At 47.1% G+C, this 25,238-nt stretch overlaps 1 protein-coding gene across 1 annotated transcript in view; it reads right to left on the bottom strand.

The window, feature by feature from the left end:
* Window positions 1-19,796, bottom strand: part of LOC306742043 (uncharacterized protein) — a gene marked incomplete at its 3' end in the record, with an annotated part of 31,015 nt that extends 11,219 nt beyond the window's left edge. The window contains exon 1 of the mRNA XM_079224384.1: window positions 19,693-19,796. The remainder of the gene's footprint in view (window positions 1-19,692) is intronic.
* Between the last annotated feature and the right edge of the window lie 5,442 nt (window positions 19,797-25,238).

The raw sequence follows: 25,238 nt of genomic DNA, 5'->3' as shown, positions 1-25,238 counted from the left end.
AGAGGACTGTGGAGATGGTGGGATGCCGCCAGGAGGAGGATATGACTGCAGTCCATATCTCCCTCTGATTGGTGAGTCTCTGTTCCCATTGAAGGAATATAACACATCTTACACTCAGAGGAGAAGTGGCCTCAAGACGGAAGAGCAGCAGCGACATCACAACCTGATTGCTGAGTACAGATCCAGCTCCTTGTTGCACCTAAAACACTTATTTATTCTATTTAGGATGAATTAACTCTATTGATGCTGAAAACATCCCAGCTGGAATTTAAACCAAAGCCTCCTTTACTTCCACAGCTACACAACAAAATCCAAGACACAAATCACTGTAAAAAATCTAATCAATTGTTCGTTGGCTCGAGGCCAAACTGTCAACTGCCAAATTTCACGGAGAGCTGCTCAAAAGGTTTTAGATAAATCCTGCTCTCAGACAGACAAACTGATCTTGCAGCAGCTCCTGCTGATTCCCAGGATTGAATGGTACAGGCAGTGTAACACACATGCAGCAGCTGCCTGAGTAATGATACCTCCAACAATGCTTTCTGCACAGTTGCCTCTAAACAGCAACGGCATCTCATCTCTGCTGTTGCTGCTTTAACCACACTGTTCTGTGTGTTTTTTCTCACACAAAAACAAAAATGGTCACCAACATCAGGAAACACGAAGAATGATCAAAAAAAAAAAAGAAATCTCATTAAATCATTGCTTTGGGAGCTCATTTGGCCTCCAGCACAGCATCTACTGGAGACTAAAAAGCCCTAAAAAACAATTCACTCTTCCAACAAATGTATGGTGAAGGTGAAATCGATGCAAGATAAATCAAAGCCGCATGCGATATCAGTTTGATTGCCTTGATTACCCGTTTAAGTCTGATCTTCATTCTTGCCCCTCTGTGAAAGGTCCCTGCTGGAGTCCAACTGTGAGCAAGTCAGATAAACGCAGGCTCCTGATTGGATGTTCTGCACAAAGCTGAGGTTGATCCAGCCCCTTATACAGTTTTCAAACAATGACGTATATGACCTATGTGTGTATTTGGTGGAGAAACCCAGTGTGTACTGTTACACCAGCGAAGAATGTCTCTAAAAAAGTCCCTAGATGCTCACGTCTGTGGCCATGTACAGATACCACGATATAGACATAGAGATTTGAGTCTTAGAGTTTCAAACTGGGTGCTACAAACAAAAATAATATATTCTTATCTGTGTTTATTATCCACGCCAACGCAACTACAGAATAATTCAGCTGGAAGTCACCAGTTAACAGTCACTTCGGAATTCTGTGGAACCCGGCGGTTGGAATATAGATCATGAAAACCGAACATGCAACAACCAACAACATTTTGATTCTGGTCACAGTTTGTTAAGCGTCCTAATTCATCTCGAGCAGCCAAACGCCGCTTCTGCTGCCAACATGTGCGCATACTGTATATTTCTGATGGGGTTGGCTGTGAAAGGGTCCATAAAATGAAGCCTGGGGCCCAAATGGTTGGTGGCTGATTTACAATATAACATTCTGGAAAATAAATACTTTGTTTATTATTGAAAATCACTCAGATAATTGCAGAATAGTACTTCTCACATATACATTGGTTTACTATGACACCCTCCTGGACTCTTTGGAAACTAATCAATCATTCCCATGTTCAATGATTGTGAGCCTTTCGGGCAAGAGCAAGACTTCTCTTTGAAGCCTCCTAAGATTGATCGAAGAAACTAGTTCTCAATGAAGGTGAAATTTATATTGGCAGAAAACGGTGAATTATTTCACTGTGGAATGTTATTTTCTTGGAAATGATTGAGCCAATAGGTTGATTATAGACACTTCCCATGGCACAGAGAGAAGGGACTCTATATGCAACCTGTTCTCACTTGACATTTTTGCTTCATACACAAATAATCTCTTCTCAAAAAGGTTGTTCATTCGAGCTCTGTCTAGTAACTCATCTTATTGGCAGTCCCTTCGGTCCTGCTGCTGTTACAGACCTCAAAATCATTTCACAAGCTGCTTCTTCTTTGGCCCAAACAAAGATGGCTGCCAGGAACGGAAGCCGCTACCATTTGTCTGGCTACTCGTCTCTTTCATGCGCTGATTTAATCAGCTCTGAGGCATCCAGAATGGACTATCACATGTTGACATGGAGCATGGATGAGCAAGCCTGGCGTGGTGTGATCTACCCCGCCAAGCTTCAGCCAGATAAATTGTTGTTGTTGTTGTTGCTGTGGATTAAAGCCTGGTGTGTTCCTGCAGCAGATTGCCCTCGGAGGGAAGGGACAGGCCTTTTAGTGTAAAGGTATTAAACCCAGGTCTAATCCAGAGCTCGGAGAGTAGCCAATTTAAACGGGATTCAACACATCGCTCATCTGTCCCTCTCTAGCCTCTAGGGCCTACTTCAGCCTCTCTGTTGTTCTCTGGGATGTTCCCTCCATTATGTCTTTAATATGCTTTCATGTCCACTACCACTCTTCATTTTCCCGTATGGTATTCAGTGACCTGGCGATATTTTACGGTTCTCTTTTGGCCAATAAATCTCATGAAATAATTAAAAACAAGAACGGCCATATATCTTCTTCTGTGCCATAGAGCTCCATTAAAAACGCATCCATGAGGTTCCTTCATTACCATGAACTCACTCACACACTGTAGTTTATTTTGACTCAATCCCACTTAAGACTTCCTGTTGCCCCAAATACTAGAGCACCAACTGTGGATTGATCCATCAGGAAAATAATCCACTACAAATGTACTACTTCCTCTTCTTTGTTTGATGGAAACTACAGTGACGGGCAGTTTTAAGAGATTACTGATGAACCTGGATATTTTATGTTTTTAAAGATACATGTTGTAGAGTTGAGAAACAGCGAGACAGTAGGCGTAGTTGCAGTCGAGATAGTTTACTCTTTCTCCACATCAAATGTACAATGCTTGTGTACTATACTACAATACAGTACTAGAGCGGCAGCGCAAAACCCCACGCTTCCCGGAAACCAAAAACAACAACACCAACCCCGACCCCGGAAACCCCACCAGCTCTTAAAGGCACAGTAGCCCTTAGGTGAATGTCTCTCACAGTCCGTATGTGGGTCACCACACAGGCCCCCCCAGAATTCACCCAACCAAAAGTGCAATAGACGAAAGTCAGTGAACAGAGTCCGACCCCAAAAGGCAAAGTCAACGTGGCGGGGGGCGGACCAAACGGCCGAAACGGCTGCGCTTCGCAGCAGGGGGCTCCAGTGGGGCCGGGGCAGGGACAGAGGCCGGGGCCGGGTGCGGGGCTGAAACAGGGGGGCGCCCCCGGCGTGGGGGCAGGGCCAACTGGACGGGCTCATCAACGTCTAAATGAGCAGGCTTGAGACGGTCGATAGTGACTCTCTCCGGCCTGCCACCCCTGTCTACAACAAAGTTCTTAGCGCCCGCTTCCAGGACCCGGAAGGGGCCGTCGTAGGGGGGCTGCAGCGGAGACCGATGGCCGTCATGGCGGATGAAGACATACCTCGCCGCTGGCAGGTCCCTGGGGACATAGGACTGGGGGAGGCAGTGGCGAGTCGTCGGGACAGGCACGAAAGCGTCGGCGACGCCCCGGGACACAGTTCGGTGAGAGGAGGCGGACCAGGGTGCAGTCGCGTCCGGTAGAAACTCCCCCGGGACCCGCAGGGGCTGGCCGTATACCAGCTCGGCGGATGAGGCCTGGAGGTCTTCCTTGGGGGCAGAGCGGAGACCGAGCATGACCCACGGGAGGCGGTCAATCCAGTCGGCGCCCGTAAGGCTGGCACGAAGGGCGGCCTTCATGTCACGATGGAACCTCTCACAAAGCCCATTAGCCTGCGGATTGTACGCCGTAGTGCGGTGTATCTTCACCCCCAGGTGCTCAGCCACTGTAGTCCAGAGCTCCGAGGTGAACTGTGGGCCCCTGTCGCTCGTGATGTCACCCGGCGTGCCAAATCGGGCCACCCAGCACCCGATGAATGCCCGGGCGACCTCCGCAGCTGTAGTGGAGGACAGGGGGACAGCTTCCGGCCACCTGGTGGTCCTGTCCACCATGGTCAGAAGGTAAGTACATCCGCGGGAGGGGGGCAGGGGGCCCACCAGGTCCACATTCACGTGGTCGAAGCGCCTCTCTGGCACCACAAACGGTGCCAAAGGGGCTTTTGTATGGCGGTGCACCTTAGCACGCTGGCACGCGACGCAAGAGCCAGCCCAGGCTCTAATGTCCTTCCGGAGACCAGGCCAAACGAACCTGACGCCCACTAGCTTAGCCGAGGCCTTCACCCCAGGGTGGGAAAGGCCGTGGATGGTGTCGAAAACCCGCCGCCGCCAGGCAGCAGGCACCAGCGGGCGCGGTTGACCGGTAGAGGTGTCGCAGAGGAGGGTGGCGTCTGCTGTGTCGAACACCACGTCCTCCAGCCGCAGCGCAGTAGGAGCCGACCGGAAGGCTTGAATGTCTGAGTCCGCGGCTTGGTCCGCCGCCATAGCGGCGTAGTCGAGCCCCAAGTGGACGGACCTGACGACCACCCGAGAGAGGCAGTCGGCGACAAAGTTGTCCTTGCCCGACACGTGCTGGATGTCCGTGGTGAACTCGGAAATCGCCGAGAGCTGACGTTGCTGACGCCCCGACCACGGCTCCGTGGCCTTGGCCATGGAGAACGTCAGGGGCCTGTGATCCACGAACGCAGTAAAACGCCTGCCCTCCAACAAGAACCTGAAGTGTCTGGTGGCAAGGAAAAGTCCCAACAGTTCCCTGTCAAAGGTGCTGTACTTGCGCTCGTTTTCCCGGAGCTGTTTGCTGAAGAACGCCAGCGGCTGCCAGGCGCCCCCCACCCACTGCTCGCACACCGCCCCCACCGCGTAGTCAGAGGCGTCCGTGGTGAGGGCAATGGGGGCAGCGGAAGACGGGTGCGCCAGCAGAGCAGCGTCGGCCAGCGCGGCCTTGGCCGCAGTGAAGGCTATGTCCATCTCCGAGGACCAGTCCAACACATCCCTGGGCAGCTTTCCCCGCAGGGCTTCGTACATAGGGCGCATGAGGTGGGCAGCACGGGAAAGGAAACGGTTGTAAAAGTTCACCATGCCCAGAAACTCCTGCAGAGACCGTACGGTGCGGGGGCGAGGAAAACCTGCGACGGCCTCCACCCTGGCGGGAAGGGGGACGATTCCCCGCGGAGTGACGTGGTGGCCGAGGAAGGTGATGGACGACAGGCCAAACTGGCACTTAGCTGGGTTGACGATGAGGCCATGTTCGCTGAGGCGGCCGAACAGCTGCTGGAGGTGAGTCATGTGCTCCTCCATGGACGCACTGGCCACCAGAATGTCGTCTAAATAAACAAACAAAAAAGGCATGTCCCGAAGAACGGAGTCCATCAGGCGCTGAAACGTCTGCGCCGCCCCCTTGAGGCCAAACGGCATACGCAAAAACTCAAAAAGCCCAAAGGGCGTGATGACGGCCGTCTTTGGGACATCCTGTGGGTGGACCGGCACCTGGTGGTATCCCCGCACCAGGTCCACCTTGGAGAAGACGACGGCCCCTGCCAGGTGGGCAGAGAAGTCCTGTATGTGCGGGACGGGGTACCGGTCAGCAGCGGTGGCATTGTTAAGGCGACGGAAATCGCCGCACGGGCGCCAACCCCCGTTGGCCTTAGTAACCATGTGTAGGGGGGACGCCCATGGACTGTTTGATCGGCGCACAATGCCGAGGCGCTCCATGGTCGAGAACTCCTCCCTGGCGATTGCCAGCTTGGCTGAGTCAAGGCGGCGGGCACGGGCGTAGACCGGGGAACCCACAGTGGTGATATGGTGCTCCACGCCATGCTTAGCCACCGCAGACGAGAACGTGGGTGTGGTGAGGTCGGGGAACTGGGCGAGCAGGTGTTGATACGGGTCCCCGGTGACCAGCGTGTTTGACAGGCAGAGCGCCCCAGCCCCCCCCAGCGTGCAGGGGTACGAGGCAAAAGAAAGGGCATCAATCAGGCGACAGTTCTTTACGTCCACCAGCAGGCTGAAAGCACAGAGGAAATCTGCGCCCAGGAGCGGCGTGGATACCGCAGCCACAACAAAGTCCCAGCCGAAACGGCGGCCGCCCAAACACACCTCCACTTGCCTGGTGCCGTAGGTACGTATGGGCGTGCCGTTAGCGGCGTCCATCCGGGGGCCGCGTCCGCCGGCCACGGTGTCCACGGGTTGAGCTGGCAGGATGCTGCGTTGTGCGCCCGAGTCGACCAGCAGCCGCCGGCCCGACAAGGAGTCAGTGATGAATAACAGCTTGCAGCCCCGGCCGGCGCCCATAGCCGCTAACGAGCGCCGGCCCTGGCGTTTCCCTGCGGCTTGAAACTGCACGGCCTACGGCACTGCTTGGCCTTGGCCCCAAACCTAGCATGGTAGTAACAGAGCCCATCGTCGGGTTGGCGGCGGGCCGTCACCGCAGCCGCAGTGTCTGAATAGTTCTCCATGGGCGGGGGCGGGGTGCCCTGGTGGGGTAGCAGGGCATGGACAAACTGCTGCCGGTTGGCCAGAAAAACCCGGTCTGCTTCAGCAGCCAGAGTGCGATAGTCCTTGGACGCGGCGAGGGGGGAACTGGCCAGTGCCGTGCGTACAGGCACTGGGAGCTGCCTCAGGAAAATGTGCGTGAAAAGGAAGGAGGGATCAGCCGATCCTAGCACGGCTAGCATTTTCTCCATCATCTCCGACGGCCTGCTGTCGCCGAGGCCGTTGAGGGAGAGCAGGCGGTCCGCCTTCTCCAGTTCAGACAGTTCGAAGAGCTTCAGCAGAAATGTCTTCAGTGCCTCGTACTTGCCGGCAGCCGGTGGAGCCTCCAGCAGCATCATCGCTCGTGCCGTCGTCGAAGCATCCAAAGCGGCCACCACGTGGAAGTATTTCGTGGCATCCCGACTTATTCCCCTGAGCTGGAACTGGGCTTCTATGTGCTGAAACCACGGCCGTGGGTTATGCTGCCAAAAGTCCGGCAACTTGACGGTAGCGGCGTAGACATTAGCCATGTCGTTAGCACCGGCGGTCGGTGCGGCGGCGCCGTTCTCGTTGTCGGACATGCCGTATTCACTCTCAGGGTCACCAGTGTAGAGTTGAGAAACAGCGAGACAGTAGGCGTAGTTGCAGTCGAGATAGTTTACTCTTTCTCCACATCAAATGTACAATGCTTGTGTACTATACTACAATACAGTACTAGAGCGGCAGCGCAAAACCCCACGCTTCCCGGAAACCAAAAACAACAACACCAACCCCGACCCCGGAAACCCCACCAGCTCTTAAAGGCACAGTAGCCCTTAGGTGAATGTCTCTCACAGTCCGTATGTGGGTCACCACAATGTCATGTTAGATTAATAAAACAAGACATGTGCTGACAGGGAAATTGTGATGGTGTTTTTGAATGTTCCCGGTATTAGATCTGGACTCAGGAGGTTAATAAATACTGAAAATTCTTCGTCGCAGCTCTAAACATGTGTATCATTGTTCTCTGTGATCTTCCTTTAATAAATTGCTGTGTTCTTTTATTCCATTCCTGCATATGTCACGGCCCTGTGGAGATTTAACAGTGTGTGTGCGTGCGATCTGTTTTAATCCACAGTAATACATTCTTTTTTTTCTCAATATCTGCCTCGAAGCCATTCCTCTTCTTTGCGGCTCTCGAGCAGTTTGAGCTGAATTGAAGTTTTTTTTCTTTTTCGGCTGTATGCCCTCATTACCATGCAGACCTATATTTTCAAAAATACAATTCACTAATTATCCCTGCTGTCGTAGTTTTGCACCAGAAGATGAGAGGGGGTGTTCTGAAAAGGCTTTCATGTGCCTCGCTGTGAGGGGCCGTTTATGTTCAACTCAGTTGGTCCACATAAAAAAAGAAGAAAAAGAATGTTGAGCAAGAGTTCTGTGTAGCAGAGTGCTCATTACTCTGGGAAAGAACCTTTTCACTTTTGGGAGGATTGTTAAATAATTTCAGATTCGATTAAAAGAGGATATGTAAAAATGAATAAAATGCCAAAAAAGGCCAAAAGGGAAACAGACTGATACATTATTTTCTCAATCCCTACGTGTTCCTGCCCTATACGTTATAGGAACATTCACATATTGTATATAACTTAACAGTTTTGATCTATAGATGGAAAAGGCACGGCTTTAGGGATGGAAAGGTCTAATAAATGGATTGCCATGAAATTGGCTACAGATATTGAAGGTCTATAGAAGATAACTCTCAACATCTACTCACTGGTCAAATGTTATATACACAGTCAGAAGGACACAATTTAAACCCCATTTTCAGTTTGAGCTTGTTAACATGCGAAACTTAGATGGTGAACATTATATTATTACATGTTCACAGTGTTTATTATGATGCTTATCAGCGTTTAGCTCAGGCTGCCCTGGTAAATCCCTTGGATCTCTCCAACTGATCCAGAATGCTGCAGCTCGTGTATTAACGAGGACGCGGAAGAGAGATCACATTACTCCTGTACTAGCTGCTCTCCACTGGCTTCCTGTAAGATCGAGAATCATATTTAAAATCCTTCTCCTTACCTACAAAGCCTTAACTGGTGATGCACCATCAAATCTTAAGGACCTTATAGTGCCATATTACCCCACGAGAGCATTACGCTCACTGAATGCAGGGTTACTTGTGGTTCCCAGAGTGTTAAAAAGTAGGTTGGCGGCTAGAGCTTTCAGTTATCGGGCTCCTCTTCTGTGGAATCAGCTTCCACTTTCAGTCCGGGGGGCAGACACAGTCACCTCATTTAAGAGTAGACTTTCCTCTTTGATAGCGCTTATAGTTAGGGCTGTTTCAGGCTTATAGTTAGGGCTGGCTCAGGTTTGCCCTGGTCCAGCCCCTAGATATGCTGCTATAGGCCTAGACTGCTGGGGGACATCTTAGGATACACTGAGCTCCTCCTTTCCTTCTCTTCCTCTTTTTGCTCCTCCTCTCCTCTTCTTCACCTCTTCTTTCTCTCCTTCTGGATAAATGATTGTCTCTTCAATGCATATTACTAACTCTACTTTCTTTTTCCATGGATTCGTGGCTGCCTGGAACCAGGGGGAGGACCGCGGTCCTCCCCCTGGTTGGCCCTGCTGATGCAACCATGGCCCTGCTGATGCAACCATGGCCCTGCTGATGCAACCATGGCCCTGCTGATACAACTATGGCCCTGCTGATACAACCATGGCCCTGCTGATGCAACCATGGCCCTGCTGATGCAACCATGGCCCTGCTGATACAACCATGGCCCTGCTGATGCAACCATGGCCCTGCTGATACAACCATGGCCCTGCTGATACAACCATGGCCCTGCTGATGCAACTGGCCTGGAGCCGGTCCTGCCAGCTGCCATGGCCCTGCTTTCTCCTCCCACTGCCCCTGGGATGCCCCTCCTCTCTACCTTCTTCTGCTTAATGGATCGTGGCTATCTGGATCGTGGACCATGCCTACTACTCATTATATGAATCATTTCTGTCACATTCATGTAATGTGCTGTAACTCCGTTACGTTATTCATTCTGGCCACATGACATCTATTGCTTCTGTCCATTCGGGGAGAGGGATCCTCCTCTGTTGCTCTCCCTCAGGTTTCTTCCCCTTTCTTTTCCCTGTGAAAGGGTTTTTACTATCTTTTTGGGGGAGTTTTTCCTGATCCGATGTGAGGTCCCGGGACAGGGATGTCGTGTACAGATTGTAAAGCCCTCCGAGGCAAACTTGTATTTGTGATGTTGGGCTATACAAAATAAACTGAATTGAATTGAATTGAATTGCACCGTCACATAGCCTTATGTTATATTGCATTTATACATATATCAAAACTGAATAAATATCAAAATGAAGGCTCACGACCCTCATGATTGATGTTTTTCATTTCCTTCTCCTGATTAATTACTTCCCCCCCTTTCATCATATGTTTTTTTTCTTTTTTGCAGGTTTCTTTTTCTCTTTTTTTTAAGGCTGTTGTCTGTTTTGTTAAGTAGTGACTCGTATACGCTGCCACTTTTGCCAGGACCTTTGTCTAAAGAGAATCAAAACCTCAATGAGATGATCCTGGCCAAATAACAGTAAAAAGAAAAGCGCAGTATTTGCGTTTTGTCTGAAAGGACCTTCAGTGAGTGTGAGAGAAATAGAGAGTACTAAGAAAAGGTAATACTCAAGCAGGGGCCAAAAACAAATTAGTGACAAAACGAATACAAACGATATATTAGTTCATGCCAGAGAATCACACAAATTCCCGCAAGAGAATAACTCTGTATTAAAAGTATTTGAAGATTTAAAAGAAATCTGTTGCAGGGTATTGTATTATTTTGCTATTTTCTTTCCTCAAAAGTCACCAGAATGCAGGAAACAAAGTGAAACTCCGATTCAAGTCCTGTGTTTTGTTTAACAGCCCAGATTGCGCCTTTAACATGCTGGCAGAGCTGCAGGGTGATGTAACAAACACCTGCCGACGTGTCCTCGAGCAAAACCCTAGACCTGCACTGTTGTCCTCTTTCTTTTCTCTGTAGCTGACTCACCTCTGACCTCTAACCCCTGAGAGTCAAGGGTCGAGAGAAAAGAGGATTTCCCTGCAGGGAGCAATACAGTTTCAAATTACATGGCACTTGATTTAAGCCTGTTAAATCTATCAGAGGGCTCAAAAGAGGCTGCACGCAAAGCGCTCACACAGGTTTACATGTGAAGGAGGATATACAGGCAGCAGGGCAACACACGACCTGAGACATCATACATGAGTATGAGCGGCTTCTAACCGGCCGGCCTGGCTGCAGGTCGAACCGCTAAAATACACAAGCTGCATTTGGCTTCTGCTTTAGATTGTAGTTGTAGATAGTTTGATGTCATCCTCCAAATGGACCTGTGCAAGTCAACTGCTAAACGAACGAGCACAAACCACCGCTGAATATGTGATTTCAAAGAATATGTAGTCTTAAAGAGCATCTCTAGTCAAAGCGCCGTTGAATAGTTTGATGAAAAGAATAAACCTGTATGTATGCCTGCTTATATTTTGAGCGTCTTTCTTTTAAAAGCATATTCATTATTTCAAACTTTCAAATTTTTAAGGACTTTTCCAGGCCTGGAAATAACCATTTTAAAATTCAATGACTTTTCCAGGTTTTCCATGACGTAAGAACCTGGACACGCTGAACGAGCTGCCATGCAAGGTGCCGCTGGCCCATCAGGATCTAAACTAGTTCACACACCAATGACTCAGCCTTCGGGAGCCAGTTAGGGTCGAATGCCCAAAGACACTGGAGGAGCCGGGGATCGAACAGACGATCCTGATCATGAAAAGGGAAAAGAATCGAATTGGCTTGAGGATAGTTGCGCCCAAAACACATCAAAAGCAGAGGCGGAGTGACGTTAGTCATGCCATGTTGAACTGTACAGAACAGACATATTTTAACATACACATCATATTTCATATTATATTTAACATGTTCATACTCCTATCTTTAATTATGGCTATATGCCCATCACCGAGTCAAATCATTTGTGTGTGCAAGCATATACTTGGTAGTTTTATGATTCAGATTCTCACTCTGAGAAACCCACAGCCACTAAAGTAAACAGAGTCCTGTTGGACATCCTGAAACACGTTAACTTTTTCAGATGTTCTTTCAGGTATTTCTTTTTATGAGAATGAATACAGGTCATGACGAACAGGGACCTCAAAGCAGCCGCATGACTTTATCTCAGGATCCAACATGAGAGAGTTTAAACGTCGTCCTCCATCATAGCCGTGCTATGTGTAAGCACTAGTTATTTTTGAACAAGAGCAGCTATGACATATTTTTAATTATTGTGTCAAATCTAATAGTTTCTAAACCCAATTTAGGCTTCATTGTGTCAAGAAAATAAATCAACTTTTCTCGTGAATCTTGACGACATCTTTGTCCGAATTTACAAACACAACTGACCTAATGTCATATTTATAATCCATCACATGCCCTGTCTGTGAAACATAACCGTTTACAGCAATTTAAACAGACCAATTGGTGAATGTAAGGCTGTCATGTATCTTCTAGGTTCGTTCCAGTGGTATTATAGTCAGGGAAAGAATGGATGATGTATTTGGTTTATTAAAAAGAATCCTGCACAGGAGGTAGACTGAAATGAATCCATTGAGAACCATCTGCCAAAACTCAAACATGTCTTCCTACTGAATGTCCAACTTTGTCATTTCCCCAAAAGCAAAATAATTCCTTTTTGGTTGTTGTTGCAACTGTTTGTCTAATAATTCCAGCTCAGTCCTGATTGAATAAAGCTGCAGGAAAGTCTCCAAAACAAAAGACACAGCATTTGCAATTTGAAATCTGCTGGATGGCTGGAACCGTAGGCGAGTGGAAGCAGAAATGCATCGTGGACCCAAAGCTAACTGGATCTCCATTATTGTCTGTTTCCAAAAATCAATCTCAATTCCAACTGTGCACTTTCTGTCCTGATGTAGCAATCAAACTCACTTCTCAAACTGTAGACCGGTCACATTACAGCTCTTTTTCCATTAAGCCAAATAATTCACTTTCAACTAATAGTTTCTAACATTTAAATACTCCCGATTACAATACAATTGTGTTATGTTTGGAAGGAAACATAATTGGTTCCCGGGTTGTGTTGATGGGATGGATTTGGGTGTTTTGGTAACGCACACAAGTGGTAGGGACAGGCAGGACAAAAGCACCTTGGTTTAGGTTTGGGAAAGATCTTGGATTTAGTTAAATGTTCCGTCAACATATGATTTCAGAATTTAATAAATGAAAAGCATGATCTTTCGTGAATCTTAAACACATTACATGTAATCTTTACTTCAGCTTTCGTCGCTGCGAAGGATAAACATCAATGATGACGTACATAAGCGCATGCAGTTCGGCAACAGTATACTGCGAAGTGAATTACGCACCAAAGATGGCAAATGCAACACTTTCCAGATCTGTGTCCTATTAGTGACTGAGTAGAATACATTAGCAAGTGAGCCCATGTTTACTGGCCAGATACAGACATGCATTTGGCGTGTTAAGTTACAGCAAACACATCACCAGATGCTTCAACTAAGTGTTCACGTCCAGAACATCAAGCACCATGACAGAGACTCAGAGGGTTTAAATGGCCGCTCCAAGCAGAAGCATCTTTGCATCAGTCCAGTGGTCGCCATCACTTCTAATAACTTGCAGCTGTAGTTGGTGTTGGGGGTTTAACAAGTGACCGTGTAGAGTGACTCAAAAGGTCGACATCGTGGGAAAACCAATGAAATGCGTTGTCAGTGAGCCTTCGGCAGATCATTTAATGAGTGTTATCCACTTTTGTTGATAACAAATGGAATCCAGATATCATTACGTTTCCTTCAAAGCGTATTTGCTGTTGCACATTAGTCGTAAATCAACGTGATTTATGGAAGACGCGGTTGAGATCTCAGACCCTCCTCCTCCTTTTATCCAACCTCACTCTCTCCCACCCACCTCTGGTTTATACAATCTTGAACCTCAGCGACCCGGCGGAGGCTGAACCCATACACCCACTGCATATTCTCACCAAGTCAGGATTGCAGGGGGACTACAGATTTGAGCGGGGCTCATCAGATGCTCTAATGTTCAGGTTTTCCCGTTCCGGCCCCAAACTCTCACCCGGATCAGGCTGTCTCTTGCTACCAATCTCCCACCAGTTCATCCACCTCCATCCTACCACAGGCATTCCTCACAACAAGCCCCCAGTTTCAAGGCATTCTGGGTTTTCTTTTTTCGCCGAGCTGTCCATAGTGGCATCATTATAAGAGCCTATTACGGCGTTACAGAGGCCAACTCGCAGACTAAATGCCTTGTTTCTGATCGCCATGGGAGCCTTCTATAGAGCCGCGACTCCCTCCTTCAACAGAGAGGCCCCTTCATCACGCTGTCCTCCTCCTCCTCCTCCTCCTCCTCCTCCTCCTCCTCCTCCTCCTCCTCCTCCTCCTCCTCCACTCATCCTCCTTGCTCTCTTCTCCCTCAGACACAGACAAGCCTTTATCTGCCCATCATGTGCTCTCTCCCTCTTTCTCTTTTTTCTTCTCCAGGCTGACCCTGTTTTCCACAGCTAACAGGCATGCCGGTTAGGATTTGGACACACACACACACACACACACACACACACACACACACACACACACACATGCAGAGTGAGGGGGAAGAGACTGATTTGGGAAGCCAGCTAAGTATTTCATCCATGGCCATGCTATCTGTCTGTGTAGCTTAATACCGATTTGATGTTACCTCCTAAGTCTTCCAGCAGAGCTCCCCTCACACACATATTTTATTTCTGATCAAATAATCTCTTCTGTGCAACATCTAAACTGTGCACCATGTCATGCCGTTGTCTTCTCCAGCTCTCTGGATGGGAGACGTGCAGACGCTGGACTGTAAACGTCCAGTTATTGTCTGCCATGAGGCAACCAAGCACCTCGATGGAGACAAATCCACTGAAGCCGCACCAAACTATTGTTTTCAATAGCAAATAATCCGTTGATTATTATTCTTGATAAAGCAATTCATCATTTGGCTCTAAATATCATCCCCAACTATTTCCTTCATAGTTTCCCAGAGCACGAGGTGAAGTCTTCAAATCACTTATTGCGTCAGATATTCACTTTACAATCACGCGAAACACATAAAAGCTGCAGATCGGAACCAGCGGGTGTTTTCGTGATTAATGGCTTAAACAATTAAATGATTATAAAAATTCTGACAAAACTCCTTCAATTCAATTATTGCTAATGATGTCAGCACCAATTAGGTGCATCTCCAGAGAGACAGATAACATACAAGTGTCAGGCTCAGATGAGCAGCATGTCCGCACTTTTCACTTTTAGGGCTTTATTAAAGTCTCAATATCAAGGCTTCCTAAAGTCACAAATACGGGAGTCTCAATTGAAGGAGACTGTGTACAAAATGACGAACCATCCTTTTCTTCCAATGAATGGACGTAATCCACAAGTAGACAAAGAAATAGAGCTTGCAAAACTGGAAGAAAACAAGTTGCCACGTTTCATCTAACCATCAACGAGAGAATAATTGTTGAGAGGTCTTCAGGAGGTTTTCACCAATTGGACAAGTTTGAAATATTCTTTCATGTCAGCGATTGGTAATGTTGAGATGAAGAACATATAAATAAACATCCGGGAAGACGCTGACAGCAGAAACGGCGGATGAGTCATGTGAACGTCAAACATATTTGGTAAAAGCGTTTCCATAATGCATTCAACTGTTCGACCTAAAAACGAAGCGAGAGCAACGTGTGTTAAAGTTGGATGCGTTTTGAGCTTGCTAGTACACATTGTATACTAGGGTGCAGTTAACAGTACTAACAGCATTACAATGCAGGGCGCAGTGCCCAGGAGGAACGGCCAGCTCTCCAGCTACCTCCTCGTTCCGTCCTGGGATCCATGGGGAAGACTCAGGTCCCCACGGACTGAGCTCCTGCTGCTGAAGCACATGCGACCACGGCCGGCGTGGGTTTCATACACACAGCCAGTGGGCTTCCGTCATTTCTCGACAGTACAACAAAACAGCTTGCAGAGACCTGAAATCTTCCGGAGCTGCATGATCCATCACCGTCACGGCAGAATTATGACACTGTAATGTGATGGCTTTCACAATGACACACTGTACTTGGCCAAACGTAAACTCCAGCTGATGTTGTTGCTGCTGCGTACTGGAAAGGTAAGTATTCAGCCTGCATGCAGATGCTTTGCCAAATGAGCACCAGAGTCAATGGGCTGAATATTCAGAGACACCAGGATGAGCGTCTCCTTCAGTGTTTTGGTTATGAAACAAAGCTCACCTCAGCTGACCCACGGACGCTCGTCACACCTTCATGAAATGAAACAATAACCTTCAGGGAGAGCCCGCAGGTGCGGCTTCACGCGTGTTTGATGAGGGGGCCGTTGTTTAGGCTCAGCCAGTCTGTATCAACCCAGAGGCTGGGGGAAAGGCAAAGGTGGCCACACCAAGGGAAACTTGACACTCGGGGTGAAGGGAATTGCTTCTCCAGGACACGCTGGTTCCATGTGGCGTTGAGAAGGGGAAAGGAGCAGAGTGTAATGTGCTGTACATTACTGAGCAGTTTCCTCCTCTTGCCACAGCGGACGCCATGTTCCACGTCTAATCAACCATTTTCCTCCATCTGCTCGGCAGGATTTTTTGCGGTGCGCTGGCGTGCGCGAGGCCGACGCTGAATGCACCTCCTCCTCCTCCTCCTCCTCCTCTTCCTCCTCCTCCTCCTCCTCCTCCTCCTCCTCCTCTTCACCTGCCGTATCAGCTCCATGTGTAGTTCATGCCCACAGAACGGTTATGTCTCTCCCAGCTTTCCCCTCCAGTTTCTTCCTCTTCTTTTCTCCATTGCTCATCCGCCCGCTGTCATCCAGCACTTACTCCTTTCATTCATCTTCTTTTATCTGCCTTTTAAATGTGTCCTCCTTTCACCTCCTCTCCACACTTGCTCTCTCTCTCCTACTCCTTTCATTTCCTGTCCTCTCTCTCAACCGCTTGTCTTAAATCTCTCGTCCTGAAATTGTCTCCTGTCCTCTTTCTTTTCATTAATATTTATTTTACTGGAATCCCCATCTTCTGCTTTAACATGTCTCCTTTCCCTCTTCAACTTCTCCCTTTTCCTCTAGCATCAGTTATCCCAGTTTCCTTCGTCGTCTCCTCTTTCCTACTTCCACATGTCCACATTTCCCCCATCCTCCCTTTCGTCTCCTTACTGCTTTCCTCTCTGGTCAACTTCATTACTGCCTTCTACCATTTCCTTCTCATTCTGTCTTGTCTCCTCCTCCTCGCCACTCTATTTCATTCTTCTCAAATGATGTTCTGTCTCTTGTCATAACTCTGCTATCCTTTGATTTGTCCTGTCATCCTCCCATTTTCAATCTTGGTCCCACCTTTCCTTTGTACATGTCCTGTCCTTTCTATTCTCTGTAAGTCCATCATCCATCCTTTGCTCCTCCTCATTCCTGTCATGTCCCTCTTTACATTCTCCTCCTCTCATTGTCCTAACATCCCACTCTTCTTCTTCTCTGTTTCCCTAATTTGTCTCGCTTGTATCTCGTTTGTGTCTCATGTCCACTGGGCTGTTGAATATATCCACGACCGTAAAGCAGTGTTACTTAACAATGACATGTTGCATGTATTCTCTGAGCTACATGTGATGAGGCCCAGCATCCTGCATCCAGGTGATGTGTCTGATGTTTGGGGTCAACAAGTCCACACGAGAGGTCAGACGCCCCGTAGACGTCTTATGGCCCAACTTTCACGTTAAAGGGTCAGACGTGATGTGAGAACGTGCGCTGCATTGGTTTTAAAGCTAGTGCGTCTGCTTTTCATTTGAGATCGGTTTGTACTGTTGGTCTTAGGATCATGTGTAATAAATGGTTTACAACATACTGTAAGGTTGTGTTAATGAATGCAACTCCTCCTGGACACCCACCAGTGAGGCTGCTGTATCAATGTAGAGAATGACGATGTGGTAAAGATGGCTGGAGAAATACCAGCTCACTAAACACTTAAATTACATTACAGTTGCATTTATTAGTGGAGTGGAATGGAATGCTCAAAACGTCCATCTCCCCCTCCCATCCTCCATTTGTCTCCTTTATCTCTGTACTTCCTTTTAAATCACCTCATCCCGTGTATTTTATTTCTCCCTCCAAAATCGCCCTCTTTTCATGTCCTCCCCTCCTTTTGTTACTGAAGGCGGCCGCGGCTTGAGAGCGCGAGACACACACAGCATATTATGAAGTAGGAGAGTAGAGCGCTCGAGCTCTGCTTCTATTTTTTTTGTTTATATCCGTCAAAGCTCCAATAGCGCGTGCGCGCAGCGGATAAGGAGCATAATTCTAATGAGAAAGAGGGAGGGAGGCGCGTTCCAGAGGCTGAGGAGGAGGAGGAGGAAGCCAGTCAGCCATCCAGCCGCGCGCGCATGCTCGAGACAGCAGGTGCCCGAGTCCCCGTTAAGGGGGAAAGCTAATTTGCATCGCTGATGAGCTGCTCTGAGCATCCTCCCCCTCCATTTTGGGGGGCAAAAAGCTTCTAATATGGCGACATGTTTTTATTCCTCCAAAAAATAAAAAATAATAGATAAATACATAATTCCTTTTTATTTTATAGACTATATAACAGGTTTCACAGCAATAATGATAAAAGTCTCCGCTGTAATATTTTATAAATATCAGAGGAGAAATAAACAAATTCATACAATTGACCTTCTTGATTTACTGGAGCAGCATTATACACAACTCAACATGTCGTTTGGGTTAATGAGCCGATTTAAACGCGTTTCTTCTTCTTCCTCACATCTACACAGGGGGGAACAATAGACCGAGTGTGACGTCACAATTGCACATTGGGCATCCGTTAAATGATCAATTAATCAGTCAATCGAGTACTAATAATGATGGTGATAAGAGAGCAGCGAGGGAAGAGGTTCACGGAGGACATCAACAACAACAGAGAGAGAGAGAGAGAGAGAGAGAGAGAGAGAGAGAGAGAGAGAGAGAGAGAGAGAGGCTCACATTGAATTCCTCATTGAGCAAAACAAGTGAAGCGCCAAATTCCCAACAAGCAGCTCCCTTGTCTATTGTGGGGATGATGGGCTGCATACTCCTCCCTTCAAAACCTGCTTATCGAAAAGATACTGCAGCAGTCAATAATAATAATGATGATAACAATAATCACGAGAAGATGAATTGTGAGTTAGATTCCCCGTAAAGAACCCCGCGTGCCTCTCTCTCCTCGCGCTGACCTGGTTTGCGCGTCTCGCACATGGCCGCCGCCTGTGATTATGATGTGTTTCAGTCTGTCTGTCGCCATGTGCGCGCCTCTTAAACGCGCTTCGTCGGAGACAACGAAGATGGCTGCTGAACACGATAACATGCATGCACCTTTGGAGTTGGGTGCTTTTCTATAGACACACATGCATGTACACACGCACACACACACACACACACACACACACACACACACACACACACACGAACAGATGACAGACTCACGTGTCAGATGCACCGGAGTATATTAAATAATATAATACATATCATAAAGCCCTCTGTTGAGGCCCACATGTACATGATAACATATATTTGAAGTGCATGTGTTGCTTCATAAGAAGGAGCCGCGTGCAGACACACACACACACACACACACACACACACACACACACACACACGCACACACGCGCGCGCGCACCCGCACGCGCCAGACCGAAGCCGGGCTGAGGGATGGAGCCGGGCCATGTGATTGACTAAAGCATTACATTGACATAATTCTAGTTCATGTTTTTTTTTTTGCGTCCAGAAGCAGCAGGATCAATGTTTTTGGGGCTCAAACCCGCGCGCGCCGCACCGCCAAACAACAGCCTGGCTCATTGTCCCCTCCGCCACCGCTCCGTCTCCTCTCGCACACCGCAGACCCTCCAGCACCGACACAAAGCAGTCCCTCCCGCAGCCCCCAGTCAGCTACAGCTCTCCACTCCCACTACTACGACCAGCAGGTTAATTTGCCCGTTAACGGCTAATTACCCGCCGGCTAATCGCCATTAAACGTGTTCCCTCGACCTGTAGCCTCAGCACGGTGAACGGCGGGGCGATTAAAAGGGTTCATTCAAGGAGGTGAGAAAAAGAAATAGATGAAAAAGAGATGAATGCAAAGAACGGGGTGATGATGAGAGCAGAGGAAAGATAAATAAGTGAGCCAAACAAACCTCCTTTCGTGCGCGTAAATCCGTTTCCAAGCGCGTGGAGAGAAAGGTAATAAGCTTGATGTGTTGGACGGGAAAAGACGCTGCCGGGCTAAATCCTACCAGCCATCCTCTCTCTCTCTCTCTCTCTCTCTCTCTCTCTCTCTCTCTCTCTCTCTCTCTCTCTCTCTCTCTCTCTCTCTCTCTCTCTCTCTCTCTCTCTCACACCCCCGTCTGTGCCTAGGTCTCTCTCTCACTGGTTGAATCTCTTTATTTCTAGTCTCTCTCTCTCTCTCTCTCTCTCTCTCTCTCTCTCTCTCTCTCTCTCTCTCTCTCTCTCTCTCTTTCTCTCTCGGCCAATTGTGAGGGATGGAATTGGCGCGAGGGGTTTCGTAGCGGGACGTTGGTAGACACCCCCCCCTCCCCCCAACACACACACACACACACACACACACACACACAAACACACACACACACAAACACACACACACACAAACACACACACACACAAACACACACACACACACACACACGGGCGCACAGGACGCCTTCTACCTCACTCCCTCCCCCCTATGGTTGCCCCTAGCAACTATGAAGACCACTACCAGCCCCCCTCCCTCCCCCCCTCCCCCGCCGCCGCCGCCCTAAATTTCATCCCCCAGTTAAGAGGGTTTAGAGAAAATTATCTTCTCGGGGGTTCATTTGCGCGCTAAAGCCGCTGAGAACACAACGTGATGCGCACAAGCTTTTCCATATATATATACACATGGATGATGGAGAGAGAGATAAATGAGCTGGAGACGAAGAAAGAAAGAGAGAGAGAGAGAGAGAGAGAGAGAGAGAGAGAGAGAGAGTCAGCACTAGTCTGGGCGCCAACAGCTTACAACTCTCCCCTATGGTGGCTGCTTCATTCATGGTTCAGGCATTGTTTTGTCCCAGTGTGTGTGTGTGTGTGTGTGTGTGTGTGTGTGTGTGTGTGTGTGTGTGTGTGTGTGTGTGTGTGAAGGCAGGAGAACAATGGGGGCAAAGCATCAAGAGCAAGAAGAGGGAGGGGGAGGCCCCCCTTCTTTTAAAGATCAACCATTCAGTGTGAACTGGGAGAAGATGGAGAGGCAGAGGGACGACGTCATGCTCCACTAAGCCGGCTGCATGTAAAATGCAGCCGTCCTCTGGATGTGGCCGCGCTGCCCTCCAGCTGCTGCACCACGTCTCCGCTCAGCGTCCACTGAGAGCGTCTATAGTTGGAGTAAAACAAATAGTTAACAGATACTTTAAAGCTGTATTGAGTGTTTGTATATATCTTTATATTTGTGTATGCAAGGTATAAGAAAACTGCAGCGATCTTGCTCTTTGAGAGAAGTGACAAAATACAAATGAATTGCACTGATTAACACTAATTGCACATGTGCTGCAAAATAAACCCGATGCATGAGACAGCAAAGCCCAGAAAAGAGCTACAAGTGAGTGGACATGAATTATCGATAATTAGAGAGATATAGTTCTGGAACAAGTTGCAGCTGAATGGAGTGGACACGGCTGGACAGACAGACAGACAGACAGACAGACAGACAGACAGACAGACAGATAGATAGACAGACAGACAGACAGATAGATACATAGATAGATACTTTATCCATATACTTTATCCCGCAAGGGGAAATTATTTCGCTTCAGCAGTATTTGTACATACGTGTTACGCAATAAAATATATAAAAATGCACAATATATATATTTAAAAAAAAGATTACAATAATAAAGAAAAATTAATAATAATACAACACATATAATATAATATAATAATACTAGTAAATTAAGCGTAGGAAAACCTCACATGTTAGTCGGGACACAGGCGGCAGAGCAAAACGATGATATGAGAATTCCCGGGTCAAGGTGAAGGAGACAGCTTCGTCACCTCCAACCCTCTCTCATGTTAAACGTCATTGTAGCTCATCATTATTCTGTAACATGCTTTTATGCTGATTCCACACTTAACATCCGGTTTTCAAAAAACTGATATGAATGTGTTCAGAACATTTCTGACCACATCCAAACATCTTTACTGTACTGGTCTTACAGAAATATTGCAACATGTCAAACACAACTTACTGGTACAGTTAAGATGTTTGGATGTGGTCAGAAATGTTCTGAACACATTCATCGCTTGCCCCGGTGCAAGCGCTCTGAACACGGCCCGTTACCGGCCTAACAACGGCGGGCAAACGGTCTTCGGCTCCCGGTGCGGCCGACTCCCGGGCCGGGTCACTGGCCTCACCCCGCCCCAACATACCTGTTTAATCAACATATACGTGTATAATCAACGTATGTGTAATACGTCAAACACAAACATGATCAGGGAGGAGATACGTTTCTGATCAAACGTAGTTGGGAATGCGTATTAGCTCTGGGGGAACGTCATTTTTAGGAGACAGGGTTGTGAGTGGAGGAGATGAGGAAAAGATACGCTGAGAAAGAATTATTCAGAAACTATAGTCTTCTATCTGACTAACTAACTGACTTGCAGTGTGTTTAATTAAACTGAATACCTGTATCAACTGGGGACAAAGATCCCTTGCACTCATGTAAGCATGTGTCTACGTGCACCAAAACACAGACGACTCCATTGAAGCTCTAATACAGTAACAGGTTGTACTGCTCAGAGGATACTTTATATCTGGGTCAGAAATGCTAAACATTGATTCAAGGCATTCACTTTCTACCTCTGGTAAAGATGACATAAAATCATCTGCAGGACAATAAAACAAATCTGAGATATGTGAAGGCAAGTCAGGTGGATTTTAGTGCATTTTACCAATAAACCATTATATTAGAGAAAAAACCCCAGCTGTAATTCAGCGGCAGGAGTGCTGAGTCAGACTCGTTTTTGCTCCACTTCGCCATTCCAGATCCCGTCATACGCTCGCCTAATGAGGCTTTGAGACTCGGGGCACAGTCGACACACACTGAGGAACTGAAGAAAATGCCTGTCACAAAAAGCCGTACAAATATTTACAGCAATCCATCTCTGTGTAGATGCTCAAAACACTTGAGTTTTTCTGAAATAATCGGGTTCAGATCATCGATAACTAGCCATTTGCAGTTATCCTGAATTATCAGGTCGTCTGTTGGAACTGGGAAGATTTAAATGTGTTGAAGTTGTTGGGAGAGATACACAGCCAAAATGACTTTGGGGGAAATAAAGTCCCTGAGGTGTTTAAATATGTATAATGAAGTTGGTTTGTTGAGGTCGAGGTTTGGCCTTGTAGTATTGAAAAAGAAGAGTAACTGAAAAAGAAAACCTGAAAGCATCTGCATACTGTGACCTTTTGTTATGGGAAAACCTAGAAAGCATGGGGCAAATATTTAAAATGATTGGTTGGTATGATGGTCCTTCCGGTAGTTTGAACCTCTAATAAGTTAGAGGTCATCAAGGTCAGACTTTTGTTCATTAATCATGTGTGAGAATACATAACAGGTCTGACTATAGAGTGCTGCTGAATGCATTCCAGCGTGTTCAAAATCAGCTGAATCACTAGAAAGCAGCTACTGTATTGGCTTAGTCACATTGTGTATTTATATAATCAGCATTTGATCATGACTTCTGGTGACTAGAATGCCGTATTGTTTGTTAAATCTGTTCTTGCAGGATCAAATTGAGGATTGAGTGACACTGTTCTTTCCCCAGCATTCAAAGGTATGCTCTCAATTGTAAACATCTCTGCATCAGGAGTAGAACATTTGTTTTTAATTATTCAGGAGTATGTGGACTAAACGTTGTTTATAATGCAGGTTTTTGAAAAACGTACTCCTCCGCTCAGAAGTGAGCCTGGGTCAAAGTTGTCACTAACGCACACTCGCTATGCTGCCAGCACACAACCTATGCAAGTTGTTCCTGAAAGGAGTTCACTACTGGTTCAACACCTTTGAGTTGAAAAACAACTCATTCCTATGTGTTTCTAAAAAATAGAACCATCTAAATCAATTTGTGAAGTTAAATTGTAAAAAAAAGCTTTTACATGTACAATATTATGTAGTGCACTGTGTTCCATATCCCTAACAATGTCATACTTAGGGTGAGAGTTCGCTTCCATTGACCACCCACTGTTTGGGTCACTGCGTTTGTGTTAATTGGACTTGGCTTGTAGATAATTGCAACTGGATGAATTATTTTTAGAAATTAAATTGATAAGACACGCTTGATGTGCTAGAATAACATTTGTACAATGATTATTATTCTTTATTCAGTATGAGTACTCAGAGCACAGAAAAGAACAGAAATGTCAGTAACAATCGCTACGCTGTTATACATAGGCTATATTATGGGAAACCGATTTGAAAGACTCCTCCAACATTTTCCAGATTAAAATAGATTATCTGGATCTTTCTACTTCAATACTATACTCGAATATGATTTCTACAGTCAAGGAATAGGTGGCTGTAATCATTCCTCCTCTCCTAGCCACGGAGCAATCTCTGCCTAGCACAACCTAACTCTAAGAAATGCAGGACAAATGCACACACTTGCAAAAATGTATTCGAAAAGTCAGTTGGAGCCAATATGAGGCCTCAGCTGTCTTGGTTTGAGGTTAAGTGGTTTTCTTGTTCCTGGCTGTGTTGTGCCACTTTACTATTGGTGTTCTGTTAGAAGCAGCAAACCCACATGTGCTTCAGGTTAGGGAGGTAGCCGTCTGTTTAAGCTCAGCGAGAAAACACTGTCCGTTTACAGTGAAGTTACATTGGGAAGTGGTTGCCTGCATGGACGGGAGTAAACCTTTCTGCTTACAGTAACTCTCAACATACATATTGACATGAGAGAGTTGAATCAACACAGACTGTCCTTTTAGATGAGCATACATTCTTACATACATGACTTCCAACCGGGCTGGAGTCATTCTCTAAATTGAATTGTTTGTTTCTTTGCAGCAGGAAGATGAGCTTGGTATTGCTGACACTCACTTACAAAGCCACTTCATACCTGAGCGCATTTCTGTTGTAGTTGGAGATGAAATCGTTGCAAGTAATCCCCCCCATTTGGCTGATGCATTTGTACTGTTATGTTGGTTTGATCTATAGACCATCCCAAGAAACTCATTCTCACATTCTCCTTTGGAAAATACTGATGTGTCTCGATTAAACCGCTGAAACCAGAGAGAGACATTTGACTGCTTGGAAAGACAACAACCAGGACAGGAAGGTATAGCAACCCCTAGTCTGGATCTTCAGTAAGAGAGAAACCAAAAAAAGGTTGTCCAGAGCGAAGAGCGGCAGCATCTTGTTCAAAGGTAAGTGCCCGCTGGTATGGAGGTGGTATGAGCCAGCAGGGTGGTAGGAATCCATGGAACACCTCGTTAGCAGCTTCCCGCTGTAATTGGCGCCATGACCAAGTGCTTAAGGCAATTACTGAGAGTGTCGCCATCAACACCAGCATGGGCCACCACCAGCCAAAAAAACCATCACGTGCATCAGAGCACTGGAACTGGAAGTGGACATGGGCAAGGCGGGTGAAGGCGGGTGAAGGTGTCAGTCCACCAAGCAGCTGATCATGCTCAACTCACAGTGCCCTTCTGCTACCT

The sequence above is a fragment of the Taurulus bubalis genome (assembly GCF_910589615.1).
Source record: "Taurulus bubalis genome assembly, chromosome: 10".
Taxonomy (NCBI): domain Eukaryota; kingdom Metazoa; phylum Chordata; class Actinopteri; order Perciformes; family Cottidae; genus Taurulus; species Taurulus bubalis.
This window is presented reverse-complemented; position numbering and strand designations above follow the sequence as displayed.